This window comes from Phasianus colchicus, chromosome 3 (genome assembly GCF_987193195.1).
Source record: "Phasianus colchicus chromosome 3, bPhaCol1.hap1.1, whole genome shotgun sequence".
Taxonomy (NCBI): domain Eukaryota; kingdom Metazoa; phylum Chordata; class Aves; order Galliformes; family Phasianidae; genus Phasianus; species Phasianus colchicus.
Genome location: NC_143438.1, coordinates 57538385 through 57546913, shown reverse-complemented (window position 1 = coordinate 57546913; position 8529 = coordinate 57538385). Strand labels below are relative to the sequence as shown.

At 36.7% G+C, this 8529-nt stretch overlaps 1 long non-coding RNA gene across 1 annotated transcript; it reads left to right on the top strand.

Moving 5' to 3' along the window:
- The first annotated feature begins 4210 nt into the window (after positions 1-4210).
- Positions 4211-5743, top strand: LOC149918606 (uncharacterized). Its single transcript, XR_016465600.1, has 3 exons — positions 4211-4289; positions 5428-5472; positions 5563-5743. It is a non-coding gene; the product is annotated as an uncharacterized LOC149918606 (long non-coding RNA).
- Positions 5744-8529: the final 2786 nt, after the last annotated feature.

Genomic DNA, 8529 nt, shown 5'->3' with positions numbered 1-8529 from the left:
TGCAGCTGAATCTACTCTTAGACCCAGGCTTGGTCACTGGCTTGTATCTAAAGGATTTTATGTACACAGTCATTCTAAGATAAAACCTTAGAGAAGCTCACAAAGCATAGCAAGCTATTAATGACTTACCAAGGGTCTATGGCAGTAAGGAGTCTCTTGATATCAAGTTGTAAGGGATCTTTTCAGCAGACATAACCTTGAGAGGCATCCTTAATCAAGGGACAATCCTGTCATGCAGCCCACTGTCATTCAGGAAGGAGCTCAATGCCTCTGAGCTGTTTCATATTTACAGGGCAAGATGATTGACATATAATCATATTTTCCAGCATATGCTCAACTGATCCTCAACTGTTGAGCAAGGCATCTGTCTGTCAGTTCCTCCAAGGACCCAGTTTCAGACAGTATTGTGGTTGCTATCTGCTTGAGCAAGGCCTCAGGTATGACCAATACCATAGTCACGAACCAGTATTTGAGCAAGACAGCAGCCAGTCTGAAGGTGTACTGGGAAGCAAATTATCTCAACAGCTCAACCAGAAGACAACGTCACATCAGTGAAATATCTGGATGGAAAAACAACTGTGTGCTTCATTGACATCTCTACTGCAGCCATAAAGGCCAGCATGGAAGATAAATGATTTATTGATATCATTTTGTCTTTCTAGGAACCAGTAACTATCTATATAATAGAGATAAAAGTCATTTTGACAATGAGAAATGTCTAAAAATTGTCCACTGTTATATCACTGCTGCACATCAAGAGAACTGCAGTTACTGTTAAGGCATTCCTAGCACACGTAAGAGCTTATTTTGGAAACCATATTATTAAGCCTGAACTTGTAAGTTATTGCGCAACAAGAGAGCAGTGCTGCAAAACTAATATATAGCTAGCTTACAGTTATCACAAATGTCTTCAGTAGCACCACTTTTATATGTCTTCTAAAGTCTATCTCAAGTAAATGAATATAGACAGAGGCATTTTCAGTACAGCAATACTAAATTAAAGCAAAAAAGAATTTATTCATTTTCAGAATGTGTACGGCTGCTCTTAATATTCTATAGTATGAAAAGATCAGCTTCATTTAACTTTGTTCTAAATTGCACAGATTGAATGTGATGGGGGATTTTCCAAGGGGAAAGAGGGAACAGGGCTAACAGAATCTTCAAATCTGCATTGATGTACACTTTTTACACTCCTGACTCTTGGCAGGAGGATACAGAATGGAGTTGAGTGTGCTGCACAACAGTTCAGCAGCTACAGCACAAACTTTGGACTGCTCCAGCAGCCAGGGTGATGAGGTTGTGTGGTGAAGAGCTCTTCTTTTATTATTGCTGGGGTGACTAGATTCAATTGTCGTTTACCTGCTTTGAGAAGCTATAATACAGGCTAGGCGGAGAATGGCATGAGAGCAGCCCTAAGAAGAAGGATTTGAGGGTGTTGGTTGATGAAAAACTCAACATGAGCCAGCAATGTGCACTTGCAGCCCAGAAGGCCAACCATATCCTGAGTTGCTTCCTTTTGATGGTTCTGTTGACGTGCCAATACCTTTTATTTGTCAAGAGGAGTGAGTGGTGATCAGAGGAGAAGTGTGAATCTGGTCTGTAGATAGTACATGTTCTCTGAAATGTTCCTTGTGGGGAGAGAAAAACACACAGGATTCACAGATCTCTTTCTTCAGAGTCAGGTCTGCAACAGACAGCTGTCAATCTACTGTCAGATAACCAAAGGTAAAGAAATCTGAAACATTTGGAGAGAAAACTGTCTGTAGAATATAGATCCTAAGCATTTTTTACAATGGAATAAGCAACCCTTCTCTGTCCTGAACCTAGACTCTAATAAAATAACAATAGAGGTAACATACCTCTACACATTTATCTGCTGACTGATTATACAATGACTCATAGTAAAATCAATTACTGAGATCTGGCTACAATGTTTGCTTAATTGTACATAATCCAGGTAGAGACAAGTACACTAATAGGATGGTGTAGTATTACTAAGAAAGTAATTTTTCTGATACTTTCTTAGTAATAGTACACTATGTTATTAGTGTATTTCTATGAAATTAGTGATGGTTTGAGTTTGAGAAGATTTACTATCACATATTCAGTTAAAAACTTAAGAGAATTTTAGTTTTCTCTAGGGTAAGTAGCCATTTTCAAGAGAGTGAATCAAAAATTTTCATCCTTCAGAACTGATGCATCATAGTTAATGGAACTGCATGGTAAATTGACACAGGAAATTTCAGTTATGTTCTCCCAAGAATTTTAAGGGTCATAAAGGTGTGCTGTTTTTTGTTTTCTTTAAGCTCAGTGTTTTAGATTGGATCTCTCTTTAATTAGAGAGATCATTTTTTTGAGTATAGTTATGATCCACTTCTTCGGTTTTATAGAAACAGTAAGGAGGAGAATGAAGTTATAACTGAAAAGAGAAAATTGTTTGAGAACAGTGGGTTTGAAATCTAGACAGTTCAATAAAGAAAGCACAGCTTCTATCATGAAAGTTCTTAAATTGAAGCACTGAACAAAAGTTAATTTCAGAGCAATTCTGCTACAATCCTTCTCATGGAGAGAGTACAGCCCTTTTGGGATTCTTCTCTTCTTAAGCATCACTTCTAAATTGAGAGGTATTAATCTGAGTTGTCATTATGTGAGCTATTCAGAATGACAACCATTTAGGAAAAGTCCTCAAGAATCCTTCAGCAAACAGTTTGATGAAGTAAGATAGAAGTAAGTGGAATTAAAAAAAAAAAAAAGGAAATAGAAAAATTAAAAACAAAAACAAGTGATACTGATATAGATCCCACTGTAAATCTTAGTACAGGTTAGTTAAATTGTTCAGATACAAAAAATTGGTTTGACTCTAGATATACATAACACATATTTCATTGTTGTTATCTTCAAGTTATGTCGAGAAAGATTTCTTTTGCCATTTATCACCGAACCTATGTAATATATCATAAATGATAAACATCACTGAGGCAACCTATTTGATCTAGTGACGTATTGCAAGTGTAAACTGACGAAGAGGCAGCTCAGAGCACAAAAAAGGATATAGAGGAGTGAGCATTGCAGAAAGATAAACAGATTCTCCTTGACTGTTTTGTTTGGGTTTTAATCTGAAACTTCATTCTTTCTACCTTCTTTTCTTCCTTAACTAAAATATCTGTAAGGTGAAGTGAAGCTGTATAAAGCAAGGAACATAGTAGAACACAACTCTGGTTGATTCGGAGTATTTTTTTCCATCTACCAATACAACAAGAAGATTACGAACTGTTTGAATATAGTCTGCTTATGTTTATACATAGCATGTTCTTTATTTTCTGCATCAGTAATATAAGCTGATTTTATCATTCTTTAGAATATATTCAATATATAACTTATCAAACGGATGGTAGTGAAGACTATGGTCTTTACCTGGAAGAAATATTTCACCATGATTATTTCTTATGTTTCCACTCCATTTCTATGAGTTAGTCACAATAATTCTATGTTTTAAATCTATTTTTAAGAGTAGAGACATGCTTGAAATTTTGTGGTGCACATTAAAATGGTACTGATCCTGTTAAAATTTTACTTCAGAAAAAAAAACAAAAAAACAAAAAAACAGGAAAATAGAAAAACATTCTTTAAAGGGTAGGAGTTTTGTTGATGGATTTGTATTACAATGGTTAAACAAAGGCTTGTGATGGAACAACATATCCAGGTTGCTGTATGATTATCCAGATAGGATGATTCCATCCACCTGAATTTGTCCACTCATGATAAGAACCAAAGTTTCTAATATTTGGCTCTGGTGAGAACTTTTGTCTGCAAGCTATCTATTATGTGTATGGTCATGTCACTGTATATCAGAGATGGGATCGCTAGTATTTCTCAAAATTGGAAGAATTACACACATTCCTGTGTACTTGTTATTATGCTCTTTAGATTTCTTCATAGCAGCAGTTATTCTTCCCAGTTTTGGCTAACTGAACCAACCAGCAGCTTTGTTCTGCACCTCTCCTAGAAAACACGAGCACAGTTTAACCACCAAGGTGTAAAAAAGTAGAGATTCTTTGCCCTCAACCAAGCAATCATGTTTTGTTCAAAGAAATATAATAACCATTTATTTTATCCATCAAGCCTCAATACCTTTGTAAAATTCTATATTTTCTGTGCTTATATTAAAAGAATTCTTTGTCTTATCACTTTTGATGCCTGAAAGAAGACATAAAAGCAATTAGATATTGTTGGCTCTGTCCTTACCTACAAGACCTGAGTTCAGGATGCTCAGAGAACCTAACCTGCAGGTGAGTACCAAACAAGGGGAATGTGGGGGGTTGAGTTGTGGTGCTTCAATATCTTCCTCTACATATTGGCAATTGATCCTCCAGAAAATGGCAAGAAAATCTCATGCTGAACTATCTAAGCAGAAATGTTTAATGTGACATTGATTGAAGTGTTTATTACAAGGATTAGATATGTCACTTGGACTCCTCTAAATCCAAATGCCATTATAGATGAAAAACAGAGAATCAATCTGTACTTCAATCAATGTGCAACAAACACAGTCCTAAGGTTCTATGACTGTTTGGTTTGGCTATCAAAACTCCACAGTATTTCAGTGGGATATTAGGAACATAAGTATTTAGTTGGCTCTGGTGCTTATCACATCTTCCATCCAGCTGCCTACCATCTGGGCTTAATTCTTCAGGTTTATTGTCGAGAGCTATCACTCGCCATATCCCAAACACAGAGTTAAGAACATAATGGGCAAAGAAAATAATAATACAGAAGAAAACCCACACAAACATTACAAAAGCACATTACAAATTGCAATCTCTGGTGCTCCATTAACACGAAGTTCAGAAAGAAAACTGCAGCTGTGAAAGAAAATATTCTGTTTCATCTGCACTGGAGATGAGAAAATTACAGACATGAATTATCCGTCGAAAATTGTTAAGAGGAAACCTGAAAATCAACATGAGGAAAAGGAGAAGAAAATTCCTGGTCAATCTGTGATGATATACTATCAGAGCTATAGATGTGAATCTCAGATCTGAAGAAGTATCTTTAAGACATTAAGCTGAAAGATGTGGAATTCTTTTTGTGTTCATTTCTCAGTTTCCCTTTGACACAGAATCAGTTCAAGAAGAACCTTTTTCTAACTCAGAAGTGACAAGAAATTTTACCTGGAGTTTCTGTGCTGCATGATAGTTACTCAAATAAGTTCCATGTACTCATCATTAAAGAAACAATGCAAAATCCACCTTTACTGCCCTCTATATCCAGAGTTTTAGAACTTGTGCAATATGTGGGGAAAACATTCCTTGAAATGTTGCAGTTTCCTTTGAAAATCCACCTGAAAATCCAATACTGCATAAGTTATAAAAGAAACTCTCCTTTCTGAACATTCCTTATTCTTGTCCCCTAACTGGTGGAAAGCAGCTGGAGGAGCTGAAGCTGCTGGAGAAAATCCATCTTCTACCAGAGGTCAGTGCCTGTCTAAGTGAGAACCCTAAAACTGCTGGCAGCCCCTGCCCTTTTCTACTGTCAGACAACCACCAAATCCTGTCTCCACAGCTGGATGCTGACAGCTCAGAACAGCTGAATCGCTGCAGAAAGTCTCAGATGCTGGTGCCCAAGGACTCACCCATCTGTGCCATTGTATGTAGGCATGATAAATCCAGTAAGAAAACATTTCCTTTTAACAAAGCATGAAAGCTGCATTTACTCAGATATCCTTTAATTAGAGCAGCTGCCACTAAATAAGTACTTTGACTAGAAAAATAAAGAGATCTGCTATGCCTTTTGCTCTGCTCAACCCACTTGAATGTGGTCAAAACATAAGACAAATTTATTAGTCGAATTCATGTTTCATAGGACCAGATCTTTTCAGCTGCTTACTACTCTCAGCCCTGAACAACATCTCTTTTAATTATTACCCAGAATTCTCTACTTAGAGCCACAGCTGTTTTTCCATTTTGCAGATATTCTTCACAAATTACTAAAATACCTAAATTAATCAAAATCCTAAGCCCATGTGACATTAACTGGAAAGAGTTTTATCTTATAAGCTGTGTGATTCCCTTCTTCCCTAATTGAAAACATCCAGGCAACTTTACCAATCTCTTAATAAAATTACCAAAATATTGAAACTCACAGCCTGGATATCTTGATGGGGTGGGAGAGATGTCTGGACCAGCAGCTGCCATTCCTCAGATCCTTTGGAGCACAAATCTAACACATTCCCTAAGCACACTTTATATTTCATGACATTATTACAAATATCTGCCCAGGAGGGTTAGTACCTACCAGGAAGCTCAGATCACTGAAACCTTTCAGTGAGATCTGGGAAGGAGAAGACTTCATTGGGAAAACAATGGGTGGTGAAAAAATAGATCCACAGACAAATGCAAGGCTTTTCATTTGTGTACAAAGATGCTGCAGTTGTCTTCATGGTTTTATTTCTCCAGAGAAGGGGGTGATCTGACATGAACAAAACTGAAGACTTGCAAATGTGTTCTTGTGAAACATAAGAGTAACCTTTCAACTTCTGTCTCTGATCACAGAGGAAATGAAACACATGAACAACACGAGATGCCACATGTAGTTTTTCTGGGGAAGTCTCACTAAGCCAACACAGCCTTGCAGCATTTCTGTAAAAAAAAAAGTGTGCATTTAAATGCTAGGTTTGAAAATATGCATGGTTGTCTTAGTGAACATGAATACATCCAATTAGTATGAAAAGTTAGTACACCAAAAACAAGAATTTACCCTAAGTCATAGGGTAGATTGGTTATTTAACTGCATTGACTGTGATTGCAACAAATTTATTTCTCTCTCTTTTTTTTCTTTTCTTTCTTTATGAGAGGAGAGGAGAGGAGAGGAGAGGAGAGGAGAGGAGAGGAGAGGAGAGGAGAGGAGAGGAGAGGAGAGGAGAGGAGAGGAGAGGAGAGGAGAGGAGAGGAGAGGAGAGGAGAGGAGAGGAGAGGAGAACAATTTCCAGAGCCACCACCCATCAGGATCTACTACCCACCTCTCCCTCTTTGGGTAAAAGATAATGAAGGAGAAATAGACATAACTTTATTCATTTCCTTTTGCACCTCTGCCATCTTCCTCTTCCATTTAGTATATCAGTAGTACACCCTTCAGTAAATGTGGACATGTTCTTAAATAGAAGGCTTATCATTAATTCTCTTGTGTTTGCACTGATGAACACTCTCACAGTCAATCTCATTGTTCTTTCTGGGAATTGAAGGTGTTCTTCAAAGCTGAAGGTTTTTGTGGTTGTTTTTGTTTGTTGTTTCTTTTTTTAAATCTTTTCCTTGATGCACTCATTTTCTTGATTAGAGTAAATTGGCCCTTTCCCTTCAGTATGTTTCCAGAATGCCATTTTCTGATTAAATTAACTACAGTTTTCTGATGCGGTTTACATCATGTCAGTTTCATCCTTTGGGATTTTCAGCTGACACAGTGCCCTGAGGGTACTTTTGTTTCGAACAAATGCCTGGACCACTTATTTCTTTCACCTCATGCAGTTGGAGAGGGCAGTAAAAATAAATGAACCAACCTGAGATCAACTGTAAACCAGCTATAGTCCAAACTTCTCTGTAATGTCCTTTTTAAACTTTTGAGACATCTTCCTGCATACCTTTTACATATGTTTTCTTATAGTTTTTTTGTAGCTAAGAATGAAATGCTTGATTTTGGATGCAGCGTGGTTTATAGACCCAAGACAATATTTCACCATGGAACAAGCATTTGTATGGAATTCATGCCCTTTGCATGCATTTACAGATGGAGTGAATATAACTGTTTGGAGGTTTGCTATGTTTCAGAAAATTAAAAATATTATTCCAGGAAATAAAATCTACACTCATACTGGACATTGCAATAAACTTAGATGAGCTTTCTGGTGTTATTTCAGTCCAACAATTCTGTTAGCTGTTTATTTCTTCTTCAAATTCAAAGCCAACTGAAACCAGAATCTTGTATTTTTATATGGATTATAGAATAACTAACACTCTTTGAAGCAATATATTAAGCCACAGACATGAAGAGAGATATTTCTTCAACTATACACCTAATTTGAAGTGCTGAAAAATCTTTTTCCAATTAGGCAGAACTGACAGAAAGCTCCAAAAAAGTTCCATTATGGAAGCAATGTAGATGTCAGAAGTGATATAACTAATAACTAAAGAATGACAAGTCAGTGAAACAGAAAAAAATATAACAAAAAAGATTAAGATGTATTGATGACACTTAAAGGAGAAACATGAAAAGCATACGTGCACAATAACTTGCTTATTCTCCCCCCACTTCTATTTTAATTAAACTTCTCTCCCCCTCCCCCTCCAAAAAAATACTTTTTAAAGTTATTACAATGCTGTTCTTTGTTAGGTAGAACAGGATTTGAATGCCCACCATTTTCCATACCTTTTTTACTTCTAGCTTCACCAGATACTGGAATATATTAGCACTCTGTACAAATACTCTGATTTATTGAATACATTCTTCTTTCTAAGTGACAGTCTCAGTCATACCAGA